The 25,547-nt window shown below is 44.8% G+C and overlaps 1 protein-coding gene across 3 annotated transcripts in view; it reads left to right on the top strand.

The window, feature by feature from the left end:
* The window catches only part of PRICKLE2 (prickle planar cell polarity protein 2), a 342,665-nt gene that overhangs the window by 156,143 nt on the left and 160,975 nt on the right, over positions 1-25,547 (top strand). The window contains exon 1 of one of the 3 annotated variants that reach the window (XM_067755085.1): positions 15,060-15,427. The exons of the other annotated variants lie outside the window; for them this stretch is intronic. The gene's annotated coding sequence lies outside the window, so the exon portion shown is untranslated. Of the gene's footprint in view, positions 1-15,059; positions 15,428-25,547 lie in introns of those variants that run through there. 3 annotated transcript variants of the gene reach the window in all.

Genomic DNA, 25,547 nt, shown 5'->3' with positions numbered 1-25,547 from the left:
CTCCCGTTGCGGAGCACAGGCTCCGGACGCGCAGGCTCAGCGGCCATGGCGCACAGGCCCAGCCGCTCCATGGCATGTGGGATCCTCCCGGACCGGGACACGAACCCACGTCCCCTGCATCGGCAGGCGGACTCTCAACCACTGCGCCACCAGGGAAGCCCATGGGGGACCATTCTGATAAAGAAACTTGGCGCCGTAAGTCAGGGTCAGATCCTGAAGGTCTCTGTGAGTCAGGGTCCTTGATCTGCGGAGTTGTGAGCAGAGAGTGATGTGCTCAGATGTATCATTGAGCAAGGTCATTCCAGACGCAGTGTGTAAAGTGGAATTGGGATGGGATGGCAGGAGCGGCAGGATCTCTGGCGATGAGTAAGGCTGGTGCAGCAGCCCAGGAAAGAGAGAATGGTGCCTGGACCAGGGCATGGGTGGTGGAGGGGCATTTAGAAGCTGTTTGGAAGTAGAGGGAATGGAGGAGTTAAGGATGCCATCGGGTGTCTGACCTAGGAGTCTGGGTAGATGGTTCCACTGGGGAAGAAAACTTGGAAGAGGGTGGTGATCCGTGGTGGGTGTGGTGAATTTTGTGTCTGTGGGACTTCCAGGCGCAGATACCCAAAAGGTAGTTAGGATGCGCGAGTCTGAACCTTAGGAAAGATCTCTGGGATAAAAAGGAGATCTGTGGTCATCAGCACTCTCTAAGCCAGCACCTCTGTACTCTGCCCATCCTTCTTTCCCCTCGTTTGACTTTCTTTTGCCCCTTAGCACTTCTCATCTTATTTGCTGATTGTCTTTCTCCACTGCAGTAGAATATAAGTTCCACAGTGACTGTGTCTGTTTTGTTCACTGCCACATCCCCAGCCCCTAGAGCAGGGCCCGACGCTGAACACATCAGTCAGCCAACAGAGGGTGATAGGTGCCACTGGAGAGAAGGGGAGTTGCTCAGCTCACCTTCAGAGCTGTACAAGAAGAGAGCCCAGGAGAGAACCTCCAAGGACTGCACTAAAAGGAGGCACAGAGAAAGAGGAGCCTTCAAAGAAACCGGAGAAGATGCCGCCTCACTTTGCTCTGAAGCTCTCATGGCAAAATGTTTAGAACTTCCAAGTACTTAAAGAGAGCGGCTTTTGGCCACCTGATGATTTCTGCAAACAGTGGGCAGGATAGAGCCGAGTAGCTGACATGCTTCAGTTCCTGTGTTCTTTTTCTGTGTGTTCTTTTTCCTTTCCTGCATTAAAAACAAAACAAAACAAAACAGCCAAATGCAGGCATGGCTCTAGGTGAAGAGGGAGAACCATTAGTACGTTTAATTCAACAAGAGGCAAATTCACTTTATCTTGTGGGCCAGTTGGGATCGTTTGGGAGGAGCTTTTTCTTCCCGGGAGAGTTGTGTTGAGAAAGAGTCTGGGGCTGGCTCCAGGCCCAGCTGGAAGGAGTGCTTTAGTGATCAGTTAGTGGTATTTGCTGTGGAAGCTGTACGTGGGCAGTAACATAGCTGACAGACATTCTCTACCCTCCTCTAGAGAATCCGTTACTATGAGTAATAATTTTCCAGAAACACTTATATTTCATCTCTCACGCTATGCATTTACCAAATGTAAATCCTGCCTACCTCGTTCCCTGGTACTCTGCTTGGTAACTTGAGGGCCTCTGTTTGGTCTCATTAGCATAACTCACTGGGGAGTTGAATGAGGCCAGAGTGAAGGTTGACTTTTTACAGCCTGATCATTTTTATGCTACCCAAGGAAGCTGTGACTCCATAGCTTGTAAGTTCGAGCTCCCAGTTTTGTCCATAACTATTAGTTCTTTAGCATACATAATTTTGAGATATAATCAGCCCCAAGGATTGCAATTATCAGAGTCATATTAACCGACCTGCTGATAATTACAGAAATGAACAGAATGTACACATAGGTTAGCTGGCAAATTGAGGTCCCAGGAGCTCTAATTCCTGAAATTATCCTGGAAAGAAATCTGAAGGTGAAGGCTGCTTACTACAAATAGACCTTTAAGTGTTCAGTTATTTCACATTTTCAATTCCATGGTGAAGGGCGATTGGGTCAGTAAAGATAAGTGATGCCATCTGATTTAACTTATTTTAGTTAATAATGTCTACATACTCCTCTCTTTGTGCTCATCATTTTCCTAGAGAAAGGTGATTCTTGAAATTCTCTTGGTGCCCCTCCAGAGGAGGGTAGAATATTCAGTGGACAGTGGTAATGGAAGGCTTCCTTTGGAAAACTCCTAATTCGGATCTTCTAACAAGGAGACTAAACATCAAGCCCAGTGACCAGAAGTATCAAGCGTTATTTACATCTAGATGGGAGGAGCAGCAAGAGAGTGGAAAATGCAGGGAGCCTGGAGACTTTTTCTTGGGCAGCTCATAGTAACTGATTAATTGCTTGACCCTGAGAGTTAAGTGACCCATGAGAGGTCACCTTGACTTGAGAGTAATGATCACCAATGAGGGTGATCTCATTTAAGTCATTATCGAAATACAAATGGTTCTTTTGGATGCTAACGTATTACTCCAAGTCAGTTCAGTCATAACGTGAATTGGACAGTGGTTTGCAATACCCTCTCATCCCCTTGTGTGTGGGGTAAGGGGTGGGGAACCCGACCATCAATCAGTAATGATTTAATAAGTGTCTACAATGGGCTCTGATAGGCCCATGTGAGAAATTCAGAAGATCCTTCAAGCGATGACTGCTATCTTCCCAATGCTGATTTCTGTGGAAGGGGAGGGAAGGAGAGGGGCCAACAAACACAACATGTAACACTTCAGGACATATTCAGTGGTAGGCAGAGCAGTCGTTTATCCATGTGAAATGTCACATCAAGTCTTTGGGACAGCGGAATCGGCATGAGAAGGAGAGTGGTGATTTGGGGAAACTTGCAGTGGCCTGGCTTGCCCTCTGCGCGGAGCGGGGAGAGGCCTCATGGAGAAGGAAGGATGGAAGCGGGACCTTGGAGGACTGAGGGGTCTAGGTTGCGTTTTCCGTGGCTGCACAGTGGATTACCACTCATTTAGTGGCCTCGGACAATACCTATATGTATTATCTCGTGGTGCCGTGGGGCAGGGTGTGGTTTTCTTCTTGGCTCAGATTCTCAAAAAGCTGAAATCAAGACGTTTTCATCTGCATTCTCATCTGCTCATCTTCCGAGCTCATCGAGCTGTTGGCAGGATTCAGTACCTTGCGGCGGGACTGAGGTCCCTCTTTCCCAGCTGTCACCGCAGAGCTTTTTTTTTTTTTCTTTTAATTTTTATTGGAGTGTAGTTGATTTACAATGTTGTGTTAGTTTCAGGTGTACAGCAAAATGTCTCAGTTTCACATATACATGTACCCACTCTTCTTTAGATTCTTTTCCCATGTAGGCCATTACAGAGTATTGGGTAGAGTTCCCTGTGCTGTACAGTAGGTCCTTATTAGTTACCTCTTTTATATATAGTAGTGTGTATATGTCAATCCCAGTCTCCCAGTTTATCCCTCCCCTACCTTATCCCCTGGCAACCGTAAGTTTGTTTTCTACACCTGTGACTCTATTTCTGTTTTGTAAATAAGTTCATTTGTACCCTTTTTTTAGATTCCACACATAAGCGATATCATATGATATTTGTCTTTCTGTGTCTGACTTACTTCACTCAGTATGACAATCTCTAGGTCTATCCATGTTGCTGCAAATGGCATTATTTCATTCTTTTTTATGGCTGAGTAATATTCCATTGTATGTATGTACCACACCTGCTTTATCCATTCCTCTGTTGATGGGCATTTAGGTTGCTTCCATGTCCTGGCTATTGTAAATAGTGCAGCAGTCAACATTGGGGTGCATGTATCTTTTTGAAATCTGATTTTCTTCAGGTATATGTGTAGGAGTGGGATTGCTGGGCCATATGGTAGTTCTTTTTTTAGTTTTTTAAGGAACCTCCATACTGTTCTCCATAGTGGCTCTACCAAGAGCTTTTAACGGCAACTTTTAGGTCCTTGCCATGTGGCCCCCTCCATCTTCAAAGCCAATGACTAAGAATCTCTCTTACATCAAATGCCCCTCACCCTTTCAATCTGTGTGTCCAGGAAGATCCCAGTCTCTTTCAAGGGGTGATAGGATTAGGTCAGGCTCATTGAGGATAAACTCCTTAATTTAAGGTCAACTGATTTGGGACCTCAAATTACAGTTGCAAAATTCCTTTGCAGCAGTACCTAGGTTAGTGTTTGAAAAATTGAGAGAAGGCATGTGTATTCCCCAGGGCAGGAGTCTTGGGGACCATCTCAGAATTCTACCTCCTACATGGTTAGATAGTAGGCATTACGTGTCCAAGCTGGAAACCAAAGTAATTATCAAAATTATATCTTCTAAAGTGGATTGCACGCGCAGCCTGGAATTGGGAGGAGGCCCTTTTAAAGGAAATGAACTTCAGAGTGGCCAGATGGTGATGTAGAATTGGAGGGGCCTGATTGGCTGGCTTGTTTCATGATCTAGGCCCAAACTACCTCCCTCTCGCTTTTTTCAGTCACTGGCAAACTCTCCTTTCTTGCCCTTCTTTCTTTTCATGCATACAGGCAGGCTTTCCCAGGAGTCCGGGTTCTCCATGGGCTGCATCTGTGGTTAGGGGCATTTGGTGGTATCTGGAGATATTTGGGGCTATCATAACTATCAGGGATACTAGTGGCATCTAGTGGGTAGAGGCCAAGGATGCTGGTCAACATCCTACATGCACGGGACAGCCTCCATAACAAATTATCCAGCCCCCAGTGTCAATACTGCCAAGGTTGATTAGCTCTACAAAATGTCGCCTTCCTGCCCCTCTCGGGTCTCTTTCAAGCCTGAATGCGCTTCTCTTGAATTTCATCTGCCTGAGTGTGTTTCTCCCCTTTTCGACCTCAAGGATTCCTCCTCATTCTTTTGAGACTTGCTGCTACCATCACCTTCTTGTGTTGGTCCAGGTCACTCACTCCACAGTACTTTTTCATACCCAGGGTACATCGCTCCGTGCTCTGTTTTATCAGTGTATGTATAACAGATCTGTCTCTCTCCCGCAGACTGCGTTACTCTTGAGTGTGGGTTGTGTTCTTTTATATCTATGTACCCAGAGCTCATTGCTGTAATGGCTTGTGTAAAGTAGGCGCTCAATAAGTGTCAGGTGGACAGGTGAATGGATAAAATGTCTGAGCGCCTGAAAAGTTCGTAGAAGTGAACTACCATTAGTTCTCAGTTTCCCATCCCAGCTGCTTACAAGTTGTGTATACTAGAGGTAGGTTACTTAACTTTTCTGTGCCTCAGTTTCCTCCTTTGAAAAATGGGGATCTTCGTAGTTACTGCTTCAAAGGTCTGTTGCAAGGATTCCGTGAGAGAGTTCCCGTATAGTCAGAGAGTGGGAGAAAATGGGAGGGGCGTATTCATTTGCATAATGCTTCCTTGTTTTCCAAAAACAGTGGATGCAGGTGAGCATGGCTGAATGTGGCATACACCTCCAAAGTAATATACCTGAAAAGGCAGGGCCAGAATGTTCCCATAACCACCAAGAAAAGAGATGTCAAGATTTAGACCCAGAAAATGAAAATGCTGATACCTAGACGTCATATCATACAGATTACCTCTGTTAGAAATGCTCAGGGGAAATGAGAGGCATCCGTTTCCCCTGCGAACTGGGAAGTTTGCCTTTTCAATTTAGGGATAGTAATCAAAGATAATAGAAATATTTCCATTTCTTCCCTCCCCCAAATGTAATAATGAAGAGATTCTGGTCAATCTTTAGGTATCATTCATCAATTTTTCTAATGTACTTGATGATATAATGGAGAAGTAATGAATATATTAGTTTGGTTTTAAGAAAGCTTTAAAAATACAAGTTCTGGGCCCTATCCCAAACATAATGAATTTAAATTTCCAGGGTCGGGGTCCAGGAATCTGCAGAATTGACAAAATCGCAGATGGTCCTTACATACACATAGTCTGGCATTTGGAAACTAATGTACTTGGTGATACTTGGCATTAGGAAGCAGATTGAGAGTCCCAAATTCTAGCATGAACAGGGATGACGGGCTGAATTAAAAAATAAAAAAAGAACAGACCTGCACTTGGAGCCAGAAACCCAGCTACCCAGGTGTAGAATAAAGTAGATAGAGTCTAGTGAGAGATGCGTGAAGGGAAAAGAAAAACAAACGACCTACATTTATACAGGTTTTGGTCAACAGCTCAGTGAGAATCCAGTTAATATGATCTTAGAAGCACCGAATCTGGAACGAGAAGGGCATAAACCCACCCTATTCTGCCCTGGTCAAATCATGCTTGCAAGTTTTTCGTTATTAAGAACATTTTAAAACATAATCAGAAGTAGAAAGAATAGTACAATGAATCCCTGTGTAATAGATTTAACAATTATCAAAATTTTGCTACATTTCCCTCATCGATCTCTCTTTCCTTTGGCTTACGGTTCCTCCCTCTTTCCCCCCTCCTTTACTATTCTCCTTCCTAAGTATTCGAAAGCAAATCTCGGACATCATGTTATTTTAACCTTACATACCTAAACAGGTTTCTCTAAAAAGCATGGATATTTTCTTACGGGACCGTATCTCACCGAGCAGCACTGACAATAATTCCTCCTCATTTAATTGAAGTGTCACATTTTTAAGTGGCTGGGATGTAAAAGCGTTGGTTTGAAGCCATGTCCCATGAGGAACCGTGCATAGAAGGAGGTTGATAGAAGATAAAGACTCAGGGTTTTGAAAGACACTGAGTGGAAGAGTTAGCTGGCCTGGCTGTCTGTGATCCACATTGGTGGCGTATCGGCTGCCAGCTTACTGTAAGCAAGAACTTAATCCAGGATCCAGCTGTCTACTGATGAACTGAACTGCCTCAGGAGTTTTCTCTTCTGCAGGGGTGGAGCGTGAGATACAACTGAATGGTTTATTTCATTCATTTTGTGAATGGTTGTCAAGTGTCTGCTGTGTTAGGTGCTGAGGATTACTGTGCAGAATAAGACAGACACAATCCCTTCCCTCATGGAGCTTCCAGTTTCTAGCGCTGTTTCCCAGAACGTGAGATGGCTTGGGGTGGTCCAGAATCCATTAATTAACTAACATTGAGTTACCCGGTTAAAAACAGTTCTCTTTTCAGTGTTCTAAACTTTGTAAGTACATCAACAAGGAGATCTCACTTAGGTGCTAGAGTTGGTGCTTCTCTAAAACTTGATCATCTCCCTTTTTAGTTGAGAAGGAACAATGTCATGGTCATAGCCTCTGGCACACCACAGTTCCTCAGTAACTGTTTTTTGAGTAATTTGTTAAACATCTTTACAGAAACAAAACAATAGGAAAATGCTTAATACAGGAATAATTAAAGCCAAAGTGATACGAGGGATGTTTTTAACTTTCGGGTTTTTGTTTTTCACTCTTTAGATTTGCATACAGTAAAATTTACTCTCAGGTTTACCGTTTCGTGAGTTTTTCAAATACATCCAGTCATGTGACCAGTGCCCCAACCAAGATACAGACCAGTTCTCTATCACCTTCTAAATTTTTCTCAATCCCACCTTCCGTCTCCAACCCTTGGCTTTCTGTGCCTATAATTTTGCCTCTTCTGGAACGTCACATGAGGCAGTCATACAATATGCAGCCTTCTCAGTCTGCCGTCTCTCTCTCCGCACTGCGTACTTGGGATTCATCCATCTTGTTGCTTATGTTCGGTCCTTTTACTCACTGGGTCGTATTCCATGGTCTGGATGTCCCACAACTTGTTTATTCAATATAAATAGTAATATAAGGCACATTCAATATGACATATCATGAACACGGTATTTAGCAGAAGCAGATTTAGCAGAAATCCTGAAGGTGGTATGCAAATGAGTGAGTTTTGTGGGGAAAAACTAATCTGACCAACGTATGCGTTAAAGGGTTGTTGGTGGTGGTTCATCTTTGTTTTTTGTTTTTTGTTTTTGGCTACACTGCACAGCTTGTGGGATGTTAGCTCCCCAACCAGGGATTGAACGTGGGCCCTTGGCAGTGAGAGTGTGGAGTCCTAACCACTGGACCGCCAGGGAATTCCCAGTTGTTCATCTTTTAATATCTTACCCAAGCCTTCAACAAAGTGTTTGATTGAAATGTAAGTAGGTTTCCTATCACCTTAAGTCAGAACATATGTTTTGGGGCCCCCAGGTAAACCCAGCGATCTCCAGAGCATTCTCTTCACATTCTCTCAATCATTTATTTTCATTTGTTCATTTCCCCCCTCCCTCCCTCCCTCCCTTCCTTCCTCCCTTCCTCCCTTCCTCCCTTCCCCATCTCCTCCCCCTAATATTTCACTGGAGTTTATGTAACTGAATTAATTAGACCTATTTCTCAAGGAGTTGGTTTTCCATAGAATTCACTTTGCAGTTAGCATGACAGAAGAGCTGGCCTATTAATCGAATGCTACAATTTGTTCTTTGTATCTGAATCAGGCTGGGGTTGGGCTTCCTGCTTATCAGTTGTCCCTTTATACCATTCTGTCCTTCGAAGGGAATGAGCCAGGATTCTTTGTGATAGGACCGGGTGATGGTTGTGAGTGTTGATAGATAGGGTGTGGAAATGCTTAACAGGGACAGACTCTATCTCCTTAGTTAGTGTTACAGAGTCCCCAGGATATAAAGTGTCTTATGAAAATAAATAAGAGCTTTTCTTTTCCTTTCTTTGGCTGATGATATCGGTACCATTTAACCGAATAAAATGATAAAAATCTTTGTTCTTTCTTAAATAACCTGTTAATTGCTGTTCTCTGTATTTCATTCACTTGGTATTTCTGAAATATATTCATTTTATAGACATTTCTGTCCCCCAGTGCATTTTAAATCCTCAAGCATACTCAAAGTATATATGTTTTATGTAGTTTTGTGTGTGTCTAGTGGGGTGGGAGGTATGCTGTTTGTAGCTAACCAGGAGATCAAAGCATGTAGCTTTCTCCATTTAGTCTGTTTGCTGCAGAATACAAAGGCTGCTAAAGGATTTGAGTGCATATCTTAAAAGCTCATCAGAAATATTCCAAGCTCTAGATTTTTTTTCTCTCTCAGCAACATTTCAGATGTGGAGGTTCTCCTCGGTTGCCCCTGCTAGTGTTGCTGAATTTAAAAAGGAAGAAAGAAAGATCTGTTCTGTTTTCTCATCTGTGGAATGAGGGGGTTGGACTAGATGGGAGATGTCAGATTTATAGCACTAGTGCTGTCACTCCTTCTCCATCCACATGACAGACATCACTAATCAATCACAGCATGCTTTCCTGCCATATGTAGCCTCAGACTTCTTATCAAATCGCACTCCAGGAATCCACTACTAATCAATCGGTGTTAGCCCAAGAGATGAAATCTATTTGCCATTGTGAAACATGATGGGGTTTAGTCTCTAGTGCAAACTTAGGATGGTTTATAAATGTCAGATCACCACGGCATGGTAGCAGGAAGATGTTGGAGGGCATGGGCAGTTTCAAGTGAAGAAGATTTCAGATCACTACGTTTATGCTCTTTGAAGGCAGGCATCATGTTTTATTCATGTTTTTCCTTGTTTACCCAGCCTATAAGGCAAACCCTTTTCTCTTAGTAGACATTAGATACATGTTTGTTAAATGATGCATGAAGAAATGAATGGAAAGCTTGGCCTTGGCCAATTCTTCCCTCTCTAAGACTGCACAGTTCAGTGCTTCTTCCAAAGGGCAGGTGCAACCCTTGCCATTATTGAATTTCTCTACTTTAACTCAGGCCGTTCCTACAGATTGGCTGTATCGCTCTGTGTTCTTATCTGCTGAGCACTGGCAGGACCCAGCAACTTGGCATCATTGGTTGGACTTTACAAGTTCCCTCTCCATCCATTGTCCAGGTCATTCATAAACGTGTTGAGTAATACTGAGGAGGGTCCAGTCTTTCCCTGCTGGACTCTGAATTCTTTCAAGTTGATTTGTGGTTGGGAATCTGAAGGTTTCATGATAAAGAGAAGAATTCTGTCACGGTTTTGGGATTTATCACAGAAGAGAATCACATATTTGACACTTAACATATGCAGCCTTCATTAATTATTTTGGGAGAACTGTATTTTAAGTTTCTTTATTAAAAGGACCAGATTGGATAACTCTTTAAATTTTGATAGCATGATAATGTTACTTTTGCAGGGTAGATTCAGTAAATATTCAATGGTCTTCAAGATAGTTTCATGAAAATAGGCTGAAGCCTCTGTCTTCTTCGGCTTTCAGAAGAAAATCACCTTTTGAAACAGAAGGCAGGGCTTCCCTGGTGGCGCAGTGGTTGAGAGTCCGCCTGCCGATGCAGGGGACACGGGTTCGTGCCCTGGTCCGGGAAGGTCCCACATGCCGCGGAGCGGCTGGGCCCGTGAGCCATGGCCGCTGAGCCTGCGCGTCCAGAGCCTGTGCTCCGCAACAGGAGAGGCCACAACAGTGAGGGGTCTGCGTACCGCAGAAAAAGAACAAAAAAGACCAGAAGGCATTTTTTTCCCACCCAGGCACTGAATTTCATCTAATAATAACACGAGCTACCCATTTAGTAAGTATCAATTTTAGGCCAAGCATTCTGCTAAATGCTTTACATTTATTATCCCTAAACCTCAAAACAACCCCAGGACTGGTGCTGTGAATTCCATTTTACGGATGAGGTGAATGAAGCTTGGAGAAGTTACATAATTTGGCCAAAGTCTCTAGGTGATAGGTGGCAGTACCGGGATTTAAAGCCAAGCCTAACTCTAAAGTGTTTCCTCCGAAGGGTACCAATTCCCTCAGTGTAGATGTTACCCCTTCCAGGAAGCCTTCCATCAGGTACCACTTTTCTGCAAGGCTGGTTGAGATGTTCTTCCTCTGTGTTTCTGTAGTCGTTTATGCTCCCTTATGATGACACTCTCCATCTGTTTATCTGCTTCCTCTACCACCAGAGTCAGATTCCTGAGGACAGGGGCTTTGTGTTTCTGTTGGTTTGTTTTGTGTGTGTGTGTGGTTTTTTCTGCCGCTTTTGTTTAACGGCTGAATGAATACAGTTTTCCCAGGAGTTCTCTGCCACTTCACCTTGGTACAGAGGAGCCATATTAATGTACAGCTAGGCCTGTAAGAACCTTCTATAGTTCAGAATTCATTATATTTGGGGATAAAAGATCCAAGGAGATATAGTCCATCTCAAAATGTGGAATGGCACAGTTGCCTGTCTTTAATACTACTAAGTGCCTTCTGCTTAACTCTGTCATTGCATTATCAAACTGTTTCCCTTTTCCTCAGTTCAGATTTTTTATTAACTGTACTTTTATGAGTTATTAATACATGCAGATGTTCTTATGTTTATCCTGCTTGAGATGCCCTGTGCTTCTTGAATCTGAAGATTCATGAGTTTTATAAATTCTAGAAAATTCTTAGCCATTATGCCTCTTCTGAATGTCTCTTCTGTCCCAACGGGACACCTATTAGACATATGTTGGCCCTTCTCAGTCTATCCTCTGTATCTCTTAACCTCATTTTTGTAGTTCTCACCTCTTTATCCCTTTGTGTTTCATCTTGTGTAATGCACTGAGATCTGTATTTCTCTCTTCAGCAGTATTTAGCCTTCTGTTTCACCTCTCCATTCAGTTTGCAATTTTAATGACTCTGTGGGGAGAGAGAGGCATCGTGTCTTTTTTTTTTAAGAGTTTCATGTGTAGAGTTTTTGTGTTTAACTGTTTTAAATTTTATTAATGTTCTTTTCCAAAGTGTTGTTTTACGACCTCTAACTCTTGAGCCTCTGATCCTCATGCTTGTTGACTTGTGACCTTTGACTCTGTGTTTTGTAATTTACTATTGGGAGCTCATGCTTTGCAGGGCCAGTTTTAGCCCAGGTTTCAGGACTGACTCTCCAGGGCAGTTTTTCATTTCTTCTGTGGGGGAATTCTTGGCATATCGTGAACAGGACCAAAGTTTATATTAATGGTTCATTTGGAGTTTTCTGATTCTGCCTTTGGTTATTCATACTCCACTCTCAAGAAAGGCATAGGCCTAGTGTTTCTAATTCTCAACTTAAACGTTTCCCTCCTGCTCAGAACACAGATAGAAAGACAAGTTTCCTTGGGTTGGTTGACAATTTTTCTAATCCATTTGTTCACTGAGGGTGCAGTCCTCAGGGAGCATTCCTGGTTTTCTGTAGGGGTCTACTAACAACTTCCTGCTTCTCCTTGTTCCAAGGCCTCATATTCTGTCCTGCTTGGGCATTCAAATCCTAGCCCCTAGGGAACTAAGACAAACCATTCCCCTGTTGCCAGCCACCTTCCCTTCCACCTCATAGCCCCAGCATGAGTTTGCATGCTCATCATTCTTGTTTTTAGTTACCTCTTTATTTCTACCACCTGGGTACTCTCTTAATTGTGAGTCAGCTAAGCCCTTAAAATCATTTTTGTAATATTTTACCTAGCATATCTAGGGTCTTTGAAGGGTTGGAATTTTCAGGCTGCATCATTTGCCATCTTGCCAGAAATAGGAGCTTATTACAAGTTCATAGTAAAATAATCAAATAACACACAAGAATATATGATGAAATATTAGTCTCCTTTCCATCTCTGACCTGCTTAGTTCTCAAACCACCTTGCCAGGTATAATAACCTTTATCATTTTCTTAGGCATAGTTTTAGAAGCATTTTATGCACATAGAGCATACATATGTGTATACAATACATGGAAATTTATTTATTCAAGCAGGGATATATTTTACCTTCTGCACTGTACTTACTAATGTATTTTGGAGTTCATTGTTTATTAGTGCACTTAACTCTGCCTCTTCTTTCTCATAACAGTATAGTATTCCATGAAATAGATGTACCATAATTTTACCATTTCCCCTATTTTTATTGGATGATCATCTGCAGTTTTTGTGATATTATAAGCTGTCCTACAATAAACATTCCTGATCATATGTCTTTGCTGAGTATCATTTAACATAATTCTCTTTGTCTCTTTCTCTGTCCTGTCCCCCACCCTGCAGTGATTAATTTTATGTGTCAACTTGACTGGGCTAGGGGATATCCAGATAGCTGGTAACATTATTTTATTTTTTTAAATAAATTATTTATTTTTGGCTGCCTTGGGATTTCGTTCCTGCACGTGGGCTTTCTCTAGTTGTGGTGTGGGGACTTCTCATCGCGGTAGCTTCTCTTGTTGTGGAGCACGGGCTCTAGGTGCGTGGGCTTCAGTAGTTGCAGCATGCAGGCTCAGTAGTTGTGGCGCATGGGCTTAGTTGCTCTGCGGCACATGGGATCTTCCCGGACCAGGGCTCGAACCAGTGGCCCCTGCATTGGCAGGCGGATTCTCAACCACTGCGCCACCAGGGAATCCCCCGGTAACATTATTTTTTAGTGTGTATGTGAGGGAGCGTCCAGAAGAGATTAGCATTTGAATCAGTGGACTTCCTACAGAAGAGTCCTCCTGACCAATGTGGGTGGGCGTCGTCCAATCTATTGAGGGTATGAATAGAGCAAAAAGGCGGAGGAAGGATCAATTTGCTCTCTCTGCTTGAGCTGTGACTTCCATATTTTCCTGCCTTCAGACATTGGCAGTCCTGGTTCTCAGGCTTTTGGAGTGGGACCAGGACTTGCACCACTGGCATCCAGTTCTCAGGCCTTTGTACTCAGACTGCATTATAATACCAGCTTTCTTGGTTCTCCAACTTGGAGACTACAGACCATGGGACTCTTCTATCTCCATAACCATGGGTGCCAATTCCTATAATAAATCTCCGCATCTCTCTCTCTATCCTACTCGTTCTGTATCTCTGGGAAACCCTAATGCTCGCTCCCACTCACTAAGAGTTGGTGACCTCAGCACCTTGCACAGGACCTGACTCTGAGTCGGCACTGAATTCACATCTGTTTCGTGAATGGCTAATACTCACCAAGAAGCCAAACCAGCAGTCAGACCATCCCAACCCCCCAGGAAATGTATTTTTTTTAATTTAATTAATTAATTTGGCTGCTTGGGTCTTTGTAGCAGTGCATGGGCTTTCTCTAGTTGTGGCGAGCAGGAGCTACTCCTTGTTGCGTGCAAGGGCTTCTCACTGCGGTGGCTTCTCTTGTTGCAGAGCACAGGTTCTAGGCGCACGGGCTTCAGTAGTTGTGGCTTGTGGGCTCTAGAGCGCAGGCTCAGTAGTTGTGGCGCACGGGCTTAGTTGCTCCGCGGCCTGTGGGATCTTCCCAGAGCGGGGCTCGAACCTGGGTCCCCTGCATTGGGAGGCGGATTCAGGGAAGTCCCAGGAAATGTATTTTGATTTCATTAATAACACTAGCTCTTGACTGTCCCAATAGCCTGTAGCTATTGACTGGGCACATCATGTGGTCCAGATATGAGCTAATACTATCTTTACAACAACCTTGTGAGATGGGAGATTTCATGATCATGCTTTACAGACAAGGAAACTATGGCACAGGTTATATAACTAGTAAGAGGCGGAGGCTATCACTGAAACACCTGGCCTCTTGAATACTGCCTTTTAATTAACACTTGTCACAGCTAACATAGGATGTATCATTGTTCATTCCTTTGTTTATTCATTCATTTATTCCGTCCGCAAGTATTTACTGAGAGCTCACAGTGTTCCAGGCAGGAAGTAATAACACTGTGATGAGGAATGGAAACATCCCTGCTGTGGTGGAATTTACAGTGTAAAGGGAGAGACAGATTAAGCAAAAAAAAAAAAAAAACAAGTGAAACTGTGATGAGTGCCCGGGAAGGGGATAATAATGGGGAGAATTTAGAAGCGCCTAGCTGGGGGGTTCTTCCCAGCAATAGAGGGTCTCCAAATCTGTGATAAATTGGATGAGCCTTGATGGACGAGTAAGATGGAAGGGGTGAAGGCCAAGGGCCAGCCTGCTCCCTGCCTTCCTTGTGTATTCTCCTGTACACCATAATTTTGCTTTTGCAGCCACTGCCAGCTCTGGGGACCTCCACGTGCAAGGGCCACAGGGCCTGTGTCCTTCTGCTTCTGAGGAAAGGTGGCTGAACCCCCCGCCCCCCCCACCCCCACCCCCACCATCAGCCTTTTCTAATTTTAAAGCAGTAGCTCCCTTGATTGAAATCTCAATTTGGGAACAGGCCTAGGATTGGCCTGGAGCTTGGAATTTTCACCAATAAGCGCAGCGGTAGGTGGGGAGGCGTCCCTTTAAGCAGCTGGGAGGCAGCCTGGAGAGCTGGAAGCGTCCCTCCTGGGGACCTGAGCGATTTTCCTGGATCCAGAGCTGCGCAGGGAAGCAGCTGCCACCACCGCGCCCCGGGAATGTCACCTCCCTTGCGCGGAGCCCCTGCAGGGCCCCCTCTGGCTCCGGGCAGTTGGCGGCCGACGCCCCGCTGGTCTTTTTAGCCGCAGCCGCATCCCCTGCCCCTGGGTCTGCGGCCCCTTCCCCCCAGCCCTTTAGTTCCCGGCGGTGGAGGCGCCGCAGCGGCGAGCGATGCAAGGCTGAGCCGGGTAAGTGGCCCCCCAGGGCCAGGGCGCACGGAGGGGGCACTGGGGCGCGGGTGCTCGTGGTTCTCAACACCCTCTCTGGGAAAGGGGGCCTTAAACTGGGACAGTAACCTCTGGGAGAGATGCGCCTTGCCACACAGACACTGGGGAGGTCATGAGCTATGGGGAGGGGGCCTTGGGATCATTTTCTTCTGAGCGTCTCCCAGCTTTTGCGCACTTGATTAACCAATAATAGTAACAGTATCACGAGACAGGGATCATGTTGTTACTGTATTAGGACTTCTTCGAGGGAAACATTTAAACGTCCCTGAACTTGCTTTTTAAACAGCCTTTATTTATTCTCTTACAGTTCATTTCCTTCAAGTACTTAAAATGTATGTATTGTTAATGACCTACTTATTTATTTCCCTTACACTCTCAAAAAATGTTTCATGTCTCCAGGAAGGTCTACTTTAAAAGATGATGTGTTTCTCCCCACATTCCTCATTGCTCGTTTTCCTAGAACTTAAAAAATTCCTTGCTTTTCTCCTTGGTGGATATCTGTAATTAAGCAGCTCTGAAATTTGTTCATTTATTCTCTCTGAATTGGGGGTGGAAGTAGGGGAGAGGCCCCCCTCTCCTGGCCTTCCTAGCTCTGAGAAAAGAGTCTGTGGGATGGGGAAAGCTGTTGGGGGGAGTTCATTGGAACCCTGCTCTCCCAGGATTGCAAATGTACCCTCTTGGCTGTTGGGAGACCTAACCTGAGATCATGCAAATCTGGGGTGCCTGGGCAGCTGTATCCTGGGAAATTTTAAAACCAAAATAATCTATAGGGATTGGGCTGGGGGAGGGGTAAGTTTTATTTAAAAGATGCGTTTTCAGCGTCCTCCCTCTCCCCAGTCTGTTTGCTCATGTGTACCTACCTAAGGAAGAACTTGGAAGCCTAATGTGTAGGGCCAGCGGGTTGGTTGTTTTTGTTTGTTTGTTTTTTGGGTTTGGTTGTTGCTGCTTTTGAAGATGAGGCTGCTGGGCTGCTGGAAGAAAAGCCTTCCAGAATTGGAGCAAAGTCTGAGGCATGGATTGCCCAAGTCCATTTCCGCCCTTATTAAATTATTTTGGCTCGTAGCAGCCCTCATTTTGCTGGATTACCTCTGTTTGCAGTTGTTTGGGTGTTGTGTGACTCATTTGTATACTTTGGGTTCCCTGCTTTCTGCCAACAGATGTTTTTATCTGTGCAACTAGTTGAGTAATTAGAGAGATGGACACAGCGCTGTATGTACAGACAGAACAAATACCACTTGGGGAGGATTTGGGCCTTTCCTTTTTCAAATCATCACTTGCCAAATCTTCCCAGCCGTTGGGCAATTCAGATGAAGGTGTCAAGGGAGCTGAGCAGTGAAGAATTTATATGTACAGCTAATTCTGCTCATCTTACAATAAGACATCTTCCCATGGGGCCAAAAAGTGGGGGTGTGGGGAAAGCTTAGAAAAATAATGCTGTGTTCTTAGTCACTGACTACCCAGCTCTCCCTGGATTTCTGAGAACCTGCCAGGAGAAACTGTTGACTAGATGGAAGTTTCAAGAAATGCTGAACAGAAATCAGTACAGGCCCTCCTTGAGCGACTTTTATTTCTGTTTGGAGGAAGGGAACACTTTGTTAGAATAACAAATCGTGGCTGCTTTTCAAGAGCAGAAAACAGTTCTTGTTCCGAAGGCAAGATTCCTTTTTAAGAGTGTGAATCATTTGGTTTAGGTTTTTTGCTTTTTTTCTCTCTCTTGCGGTGGAGGCTTGGAGATGATTAAATGTCTTGTCTGCAGGAAATTACCAGGAGATTTGAGTGTTTTCCTGAATCAGCCTCAGATGGTACACAGCTTTGGGTGTAATACAAGAAAGCTCTGTTACCAGGCAATCTTTCTGCAGTGATACCCTCAACCTCTCCCAGCCTTTCAAGCTTCTCCCTCAACAAGCCTTTTCTTTTTTTATTTTTGGGGCTGGGCTTCCATTTGAGAAACTGAAATAACTCTCTCAGTCCCTTCATGAGCTTTTTAAGATGGAACTTATTTTTGAGACAGTTTTATCGAGCCCACTTCCCCATTGGCCTCCTCCCACCAGCCTTAGCAGGAAAAGCTCTTGGCTCCTTTATCCAAGATTTCCTTTAAGCCCGGATTGCTATCCGTAGGGACACAGATGTCTCAAGGAATGAGAGGCAAAGGTTTGAACTAGCACTCACCAATTTGGTGGTGACATTTATGGTCTTTGCCGAGAAGGCAGAGTGATTCTGTGCTGCGTTTACCCCCGACGTGAAGATCGGGCAATTAAAAGGCGTCCAGGGACAACCGGGGGGTCCAGTGCCCTGCTTTGTGTAGTGCTTACAGAGATCTGCCATTTTCAATAATTTTGGAAAACCGAATCTTAGAGACGCTCTGCTCCCCAAGCTAGATTTCTGAATCTTTCCTGAAAGGTACCTGGTCACGTGAAGCACCTCCTAGCTGTGTAATCAAATAGGAGAGCTCTGGGTGCATATAAACTCAGCGTGATATTCCGAGTCAGTGAGAGGAAGCAGAGGGAATAATTTTTTTCAGCTACCAAAACACAGAATGGCAATCCTAGTTGAATATAATGAAACTTGATGGAAATTGTATGGAGAGTTTAAATGTAATGTTCCAAAAGAGTTTCTTTGCTTTTTTAAAAATTTTTTTCTCAAAATCTAAATGGCAAGGGATTCTTTCCCAAGATACTTCGCATTTGATTACCGTGCAGTTTTCTGTTTGTTTGTTTTTGGGGGTGATGTTCTTTTTTCATATCCTGCTGCTCTGTGTGACAAGCAGAGGGAGACTTGTTTTTGCAAAGATTGTATCTGGATGTCTTCCAAAAGATACGGAAGATGGAGGGACGCTGGAGGGAACAGACGGACGCAGGTACTGTGGGACTCAGTGTCTGGGAAAACTCATGAATGGTTTCCCTCCAAGTATAGCCCAGAGGCCTTTGAGAATTGCTTCATGTTTGACTTTTACCAGCCAGCTTGTGTATAGAAATCATCATACCCATCACGAAGGTCTTCCTCCTCCCAAAGCACCTTCCCAGGCAAGATGCCAAACATCAGGGAGTGTGTACGTGACATTGCTTATCACGCCTTTGAAAGTTTGCCTTGTACTACTTTTTCTTTAAAAAAAAAAAAAAAAAAAGAAGTGACTACTTGATTTCTTGGTAACATTAACAAAAGATTCCTTTGCATTCACCTAGGCGGCTGTAATTACAAAACCTTTAGTTTTTCCAGTGGTTGAGGCTTTGTTTAGGCTTTTGAGGATAAGTGAATATCTATTGAGCTGGATTTCAGGTGAATTCTAATTTTGAGCCCTCGGACTGTCTAGCCTGGAGAAAAGGTCTCATATTAACATGTTATACTTGATGATAGCAGTATATAGAATGATAGCTATTAACTTACTGAGTCTTTGCCAAGTACAGACTACGTGTCTTATCAATCTTTCTTAGACTTTCCTGCACATAAAAATATTCTTAAGAGAGTCTGCTTCAGGGGGTATGTGTGACACCTAGAAATCTGCATGTGAAGAAGCATCTCAAGTGAGACCTTGGACTCTACCTTGAGACACACTTGGCTTTTCCTTTCTGATCGCTTAAAATCCTCACAGTAACCCTGCGGAGTAGGTGCTGTTATCATCCCTGTTCCACGGATGAGGAAGGGTAGGCTCAGAGAGGTGCTGTAACTCTTCTGGGTCACACAGCTACTCAGTGGCCATGCGGGGGACTGGAACCTGTGACTGTCCACCCCCAGTATACGTGGAGCTTACGCTTATGCTTCTGATGGTTGTGTGGTCTTCCCTTTACAGTTTGGACCTAGTGACCCCTCCCCACGACTCTCTCTGCTGCACCCTTCCCTGTGACGTTGGCATGCAATACGCAGCTGCAGTCCACGAGGGCCCCTTGTGGCAGGATGCAGGAGGGCTGCATGGGGGTGTAGGGGTTCACGTTCATACTGGAGAAACATCTGACTAATTTGCCTTGAGTTCTCTAACTGCTGAACCAAGACGACTCAAGGTCAGATTGATTTACTTGTGAGGTGCTTTCGAGTCCCCCAGCTTTTGGAATTCTTAAGGCAGGTCTGTGTCCTTCAGTGGGTCCTTCCCCAGTCCCCAGTGTCACCTCTTTCCTCCTCTCCAGACACTTCCCTCAGGCTCCTCCGACAAGACCCTTCACAGTTCACACGCCCAACAGGGCTGAAGCCTCTTCCTCATGCCCGTGACCTGAGCCCACCTGGAGCCCATCTTTTTCCTCCATCTTCTGCGTCAGTTAACACCCTCCCCCCCCCCAGGTAGATTCCTGCCGAAAGCAAATACCAAGGGAAAGTTGTAAAGAAAGGGGCAGAGGCCAGGAGGAGCCTCATTCACGCCTCCTGCTTGATTCCCCCTTGGCCTGACCCGATTTCTCTTGCCCCTGGGCTTATGAACCGGGGCTGATTTCTCTTGCTTAATTGCTGCAGGATTGTGGTACAGGACAAACCACTTAACCTCGTGCACTTTGCCTCCATTATCTGTTAAATGGAATGTTCATGTCAGCCCTTTCTCCTTTGGGTACAAGTGACATAATGTCTGTGGAAACACTTTGGACTTTGTTCAAACACATTTTGAAGACGTGATCCTGTTGCCTTCTAGCAACGAATGGTTCCCCTACGGTGTTCTAGGAAACACCTGTTGGGCGAATGGCTCTTCCAAACAAGAAAGCGAAAACATGGTTCCATGTATATTTGAAACATGCGATACCCTACATCTCTTTTTGGAGGAATCACAGTTCATACTAGCATATTAAAGTCTCTGAGCCCTGGAGTAGGGAAACCTGTTTAACTATGAGTTTGCGTCTTCCATGCTAATATGACCCCAGAACCCTTTTGCAGCCTGAGTTGTTAACGTGCTGCAGTACGCGCTTGGGGGAAAGCTGCTACGCGTCAAGATGTCAGCTCTTCTGTTTATTAGCCTTTAGACAAGTCAGTACCTCTCTGAACCTCATTTCCTTCTCTGTGAAATGGGAATGATAATGAGACCTACCCTACAGAGTTTGGGGGATGGTTAAATAAATTAAGCGACGCGGAGGTTGCCTTCCACCTGCCAGGAACATTTGTGTGAGTGCATCGTTCCCGCCTTGCTGTGGTTTTATTCTTGCGTCGGCAGGTTTAGGCGTATCCCATTGCCGCATCTTCCTCTTGCCTCAGTCTCCTTTGCTCCTCCGTTTCATCTTTATTCGCTCCCTTGCTGACATCATCCAGTCCATGGCTTCACGCGATGGCTCACAGCTTTCCATCTTCAGCCTGGACCTCACTGCTGAGCTCCACACTTACACGCTGAACTCTTTTCTCAGCGTCTTCGTTAGGTGTTCATTGAGCTTCTCAAACCTGATGTGTCAGAGCACAACTGCAGATTTATTCTCCTCCCCGGGCCTTTACCACGTCAGGCAGTGGCACTTCCAGGCACCCTCGTTGTTTGAGCTACGAACTTTCGGCATATTGGATCTTTCTCTTTTCCACACACTGCCATGTCGCATCCCAGGGAAGTGAGTCTTTTCAGCTCTATCTCAAAAATATATCCCACACTGAACATGGGGGAGGGAGAGGGAAGACTGACGGGAAAGGGGCTTGAAGTCATTTCCTTGGGTACAAAAAATGCTTTACATTCTCGGTAGAGTGTGGGTTTCATGGGTAGAGGCATCTGTCAAAATTGATCAGGCTGTACACATAAGATATGCATTTTGCTGTATGTAAATTACACCTCAATAAACAATATGATAGAAAAGAGGTTTATCCCAGATGGAGCGCTGCTCATCATCTCTACAGGCACAACTTTAGTATGTGTGACCATCGTTTCTCACCTTGATTACCCAATAACCTTCCCCAGTACCGAGTGTTTTTAAAGCTTAACTCAGATCATACCCCTCCCCTATGTAACATCTTCCAGCAGCTTCCCATTGCAATACGAGTAAAATCCAAACACTTCACCGTGAACTGCGGGGCGGCCCCCTACCCGCCACCTTAACAGAGCTGCCCCTTGTCTGCTCTGCAAGGACGTGTCCTTTCCCAAACACTCGTCCACATGCTCCAGCCACAACGGCCCTTCACACCCAAGTTCCTGCCTGCCTGTGGGCCTTTGCACTTGCTCTTCTTCCTGCTTGGAATGCGCTTCTCCTAGAACTTTGCCTGGCTGGCAGCTTCTCATCATTGACATCCTTAGCTTAAATGTCATTCTGCCAAGAGGACTTCCTGCCCAGCTTTGCGTCACCAAGCCCCGCCCCCTCCCCACACACCATGTTACTTTTTGTCCAGAGCATTTCTCAAGATATAAAATATTTGTTTTTCAGTGTGACAAGTGTCTTCCACTGCCTCCTAGTCCCTGAAGGGCAGGGACTATGTTGTTCAACTCCCATCCTCAGTGTACAGTTCCTGCCACCTAGTAGGGGCTGACTGAGCTGACTGACCGGGACCTAGCTCAGTGTCTGACATAGCAACTGCAAGAAAATTGTTACTTAATGTAAATTTTTTAATTATTTTTATCACTCTCCTCCTTTTCTCAACTCCCTCCTCCTTTTGGGGGGATGGAACGGCTGAAAACCCTCATAGCCTCACTAAATCCCCGTACTTAATGTTTCTGACCTTCAGCTGTTTTTTTTTTAAATTATAAAACAAGGTCAGCGACAGTTGCCCCTTGCAGAGGTTTGTACACCCCTCGGAGGAAGGTGTTCTTGCAGTAGGAGTGAGGCATTCATGGTTCCTCACCTTTTAAAATTACACCCCCAACTAATGGTTTTCTTTGAAGACCCTGAGCTTCCGAACTTTCCTGCCAGGGAAGTCTAATCAGACGCAGCTGCTGCTCTGGGATTTGACTTCGGATGCAAAGATTTTTAAGATCAACTGCAACGTCCATGAATGGCTTTGGAGCTCAGAAGGCAGTAAACACATATATATATTAATTTGTTGGAGAAAATTCTGCCAAGAGAACAAAGGTTAGACTGCATGTAGAGTGCCCCAAACCCTCCCCTCCCTGCTCCCAAAGGCTCTCATCCAGTATCATTGCTGGAGTTCTCTTTTAAAAATCAGAGCAAAGGATTGTACGTTCTAGAAATGGCAAGAAAATCAACACATGTCGGTGGGGATGAGGTTGTCCTTCCTGGGCAGGAAGAAAATAACACTCATTTCTGAAATCCCATAAGCCACCGTTTATTTATTTGAACTGTCTATTGAGTTACTAGGACAGAAATAGTACACAGGTTTTATTTGCCTAGAGCTCTGGTTAAGGAGGACTAGGGGGCCCTTTCAGAGCTCAGGGGAGTGTGCTGTGATTGATTAGCAATGTCTGCCATGGGCAAGAACCATCTCTGGTGTTATACATAAAGAATTAGAAATTGTTAGATATCGAAGGCCCCACAGAGATCATCCAGTCTCACTCTTGATCTGATAACTACTATGCTGTGTTTGGGGGGGACTTTAAAAAATAATCATGAGCTTGGCAAAGTAACACCTCTTAAATTTTTAGACCTTTGTCCCCTCGTGGGTCTCAGCAGTGTTTTCAGCATGGCATACTGCAGCACTTTCCTGGGCTGGTCAGTGGGATCTTCCAGTTAAGACTGGGAAATTCTGTGTTACCATACCGCCTTCTCAAAGACACATAAGACACAGTAAACACATAAAAGGTTCCGAGAAGTCCAACTGTAAAGAAAACTGTCTAACGTTAGTTCCCAAACCTGTATGATCCCACGATGCTTCTCAGGGACACTCGTGTGGCCATCTTGTAGAACATTGTTTACATGATGCTGTACGATGTTTAGCTGATGGAGAGTGTATTTGTTTCCTGTGGCTGCTTTACCAAATTGCCATAAACTGGGTGGCTTAAAGCAATAGAAATTTATCCTCTCACAGTTCTGGAGGCCAGAAGTTTGAAGGCCAAGGTGTTGGCAGGGCCATACTTCCTCCAGAGGCTCAGAGAGACTTCCTGCCTTGCCTCTTCCAGTTTCTGGTGGCCGCCAGCAGTCCTTGGTGTTCCTTGGTTTGTGGCCACATCACTGTAATATCTGCGTCCATCTTCACATTGTCTTATCTGTGCGTGTGTCACATCTCTGTGTCTCTGCCGTTCTCTAGTGAGGACACTTACACAATAACACTTAGGACCCACTCGGATAAGTCAGGATAATTTTCTCCTTTCAAAATCCTAATTTAATTATATCTGCAAGGAGCCTTTTCCCAAATAAAGTAGCATTCACAGGTTCCAGGACTTAGGACATTGACATATCTCTAGGCGGACATTTTTTAACCACCCAGAGGCATATTGACTCAAAAGTCAGGAGGCCTGGATCAAGTTCTCACTTTGCCAAGAGCTCTCCCCAACCTGCACGCCAGCCACATGCTTAAATCAGGGGTCAGGGCGCATGTCTTTACTCCTCAGAACCTCAGTTTCCTCAACTATAAAATGGGATGTCATTGCCCATACTTCATAGCGTTATTGTAGAGATTAAATGCGATAATACTTGCAAAGTGCTTAGCACAGGTGAGCACTGAATATCTATTAGCTTATTACTATAATTATATAGTTTTACTATTGTTACAGCTACTACCACTATTATCATGTCCCTTCTCTTTGAACCTTATCGTCAAATGAAGTTATATGGGTGCCTCATCCCCAGAATATCTAGGGCTCCTTTCAAGACTGGCAAACTATGGTTCCCCATCTGTCAAAGGCCAAGTTATATTTTTTGAGTCTTTTCAAGTGAACATATCTGATGCTTATAAAGTGAACACACTCATGTTCCCAGCATACAGATTAAGAATAAAATGTCACCAGTGCCACAGCGACCCTTCTGCCCCCCTCTTACCAGTGATCACTACCCTTATTTCTAGCGTGGTAGGTTTTGCCTGTTTTTATACTTGCCATAAGTGGAATCATACTCTTTTTGTACCTGGGTTTTTTCACTCAGCATTCTGTTTGTGAGGTTCAATCATTTTGTTGTAGATCATTCATTTTAATTGTTGTATAGTATTCCATTGTTAAATAAATCCCAGTGTACCCATTCAGTTTTCGGTGGGCAATTGGTTAGTTTTTAGTTAGCAGCTATTACAGAGAATGCTGTAATAGACGTTCTAATACATCCTCCTGGGGAACATTTAATGCTGAGACAAAACACGTGATACCTTTAATCAAGAACTCTCTCCTCCACCTCCCATCCCAGTTGCCTGTTTCAGATTCTTTGCAACATGACAAACTCATAAGCAGCGGTCTTGGCTCACCTAAAGGAACTGATCCCTTCCCTGGCCTACCCACCACCCTCCTAAGCCGTTGGCCAAGGCTCCCTTTCCTTGATGTGTTGACACCTTTTGAGCCTCCACACTTGCCAAAAGACTTTCCCCTTGGCCTGTCTTCCCGTGGGCTGAGCCGGATGTGGTAACCTGCAGGAGGCTACACCCAGCCAGAGACGCAGCTCCGCCTCCCAGCGTCCCACTTGTTGCCACCTCATTCATTGACTCACGCCCCCGTGCCAGTGCGCAGTCCTTGCTTCCCTGACTGCCTTCAGGAGAGACGTGATGCCCACAAGAGTCCCCTTCTTTCTCCATCGGGGGCCTCCACTGCACTCATCCTGCACCCCCATTTCATAATCCCAAGCCTGGTATTTGTCACAGCCCAAACTCTTGTACGGATTAGAATGTGTCCAACTGAGGGTCGGGGGCAGAAGGGTGGTGGAGGGAGCTGGCCCAGACTGGCAGAGCGACATGGGCGTGAGCCAGAAACTTGGCACTGTTGCCCACAAAGGTTGGGAACTTGCGATTTAACTCAACCATATAATTTTCCTTTTGTTGGAGAAGGTTGGAACTCATGTTTCAACTGCTCCTGGTGTTACATCCATGAGAAGCTCTTTCTAGATGCCCAGATTGAGTTTGGTCGTGGCTGAAGCATTAGTGCCATGTGGTGAATGGTGGAGTCATATACGTGGCTTTGCCCAGGGTTCTGTTCATTTGTGTCAGATGGGCAGTTTACCGCTGTCACATCCGGAGTTAGATGGGGAAATGTAGGATGGATAGTAGGCCCAGTTACAAAGACATTCCAGAGGGGGATCTAAATGAAATTAGACTTACTCCTTTGTCTTACCCATTT

Source organism: Pseudorca crassidens, chromosome 10, assembly GCF_039906515.1.
Source record: "Pseudorca crassidens isolate mPseCra1 chromosome 10, mPseCra1.hap1, whole genome shotgun sequence".
Lineage (NCBI taxonomy): Eukaryota > Metazoa > Chordata > Mammalia > Artiodactyla > Delphinidae > Pseudorca > Pseudorca crassidens.
This window is presented reverse-complemented; position numbering and strand designations above follow the sequence as displayed.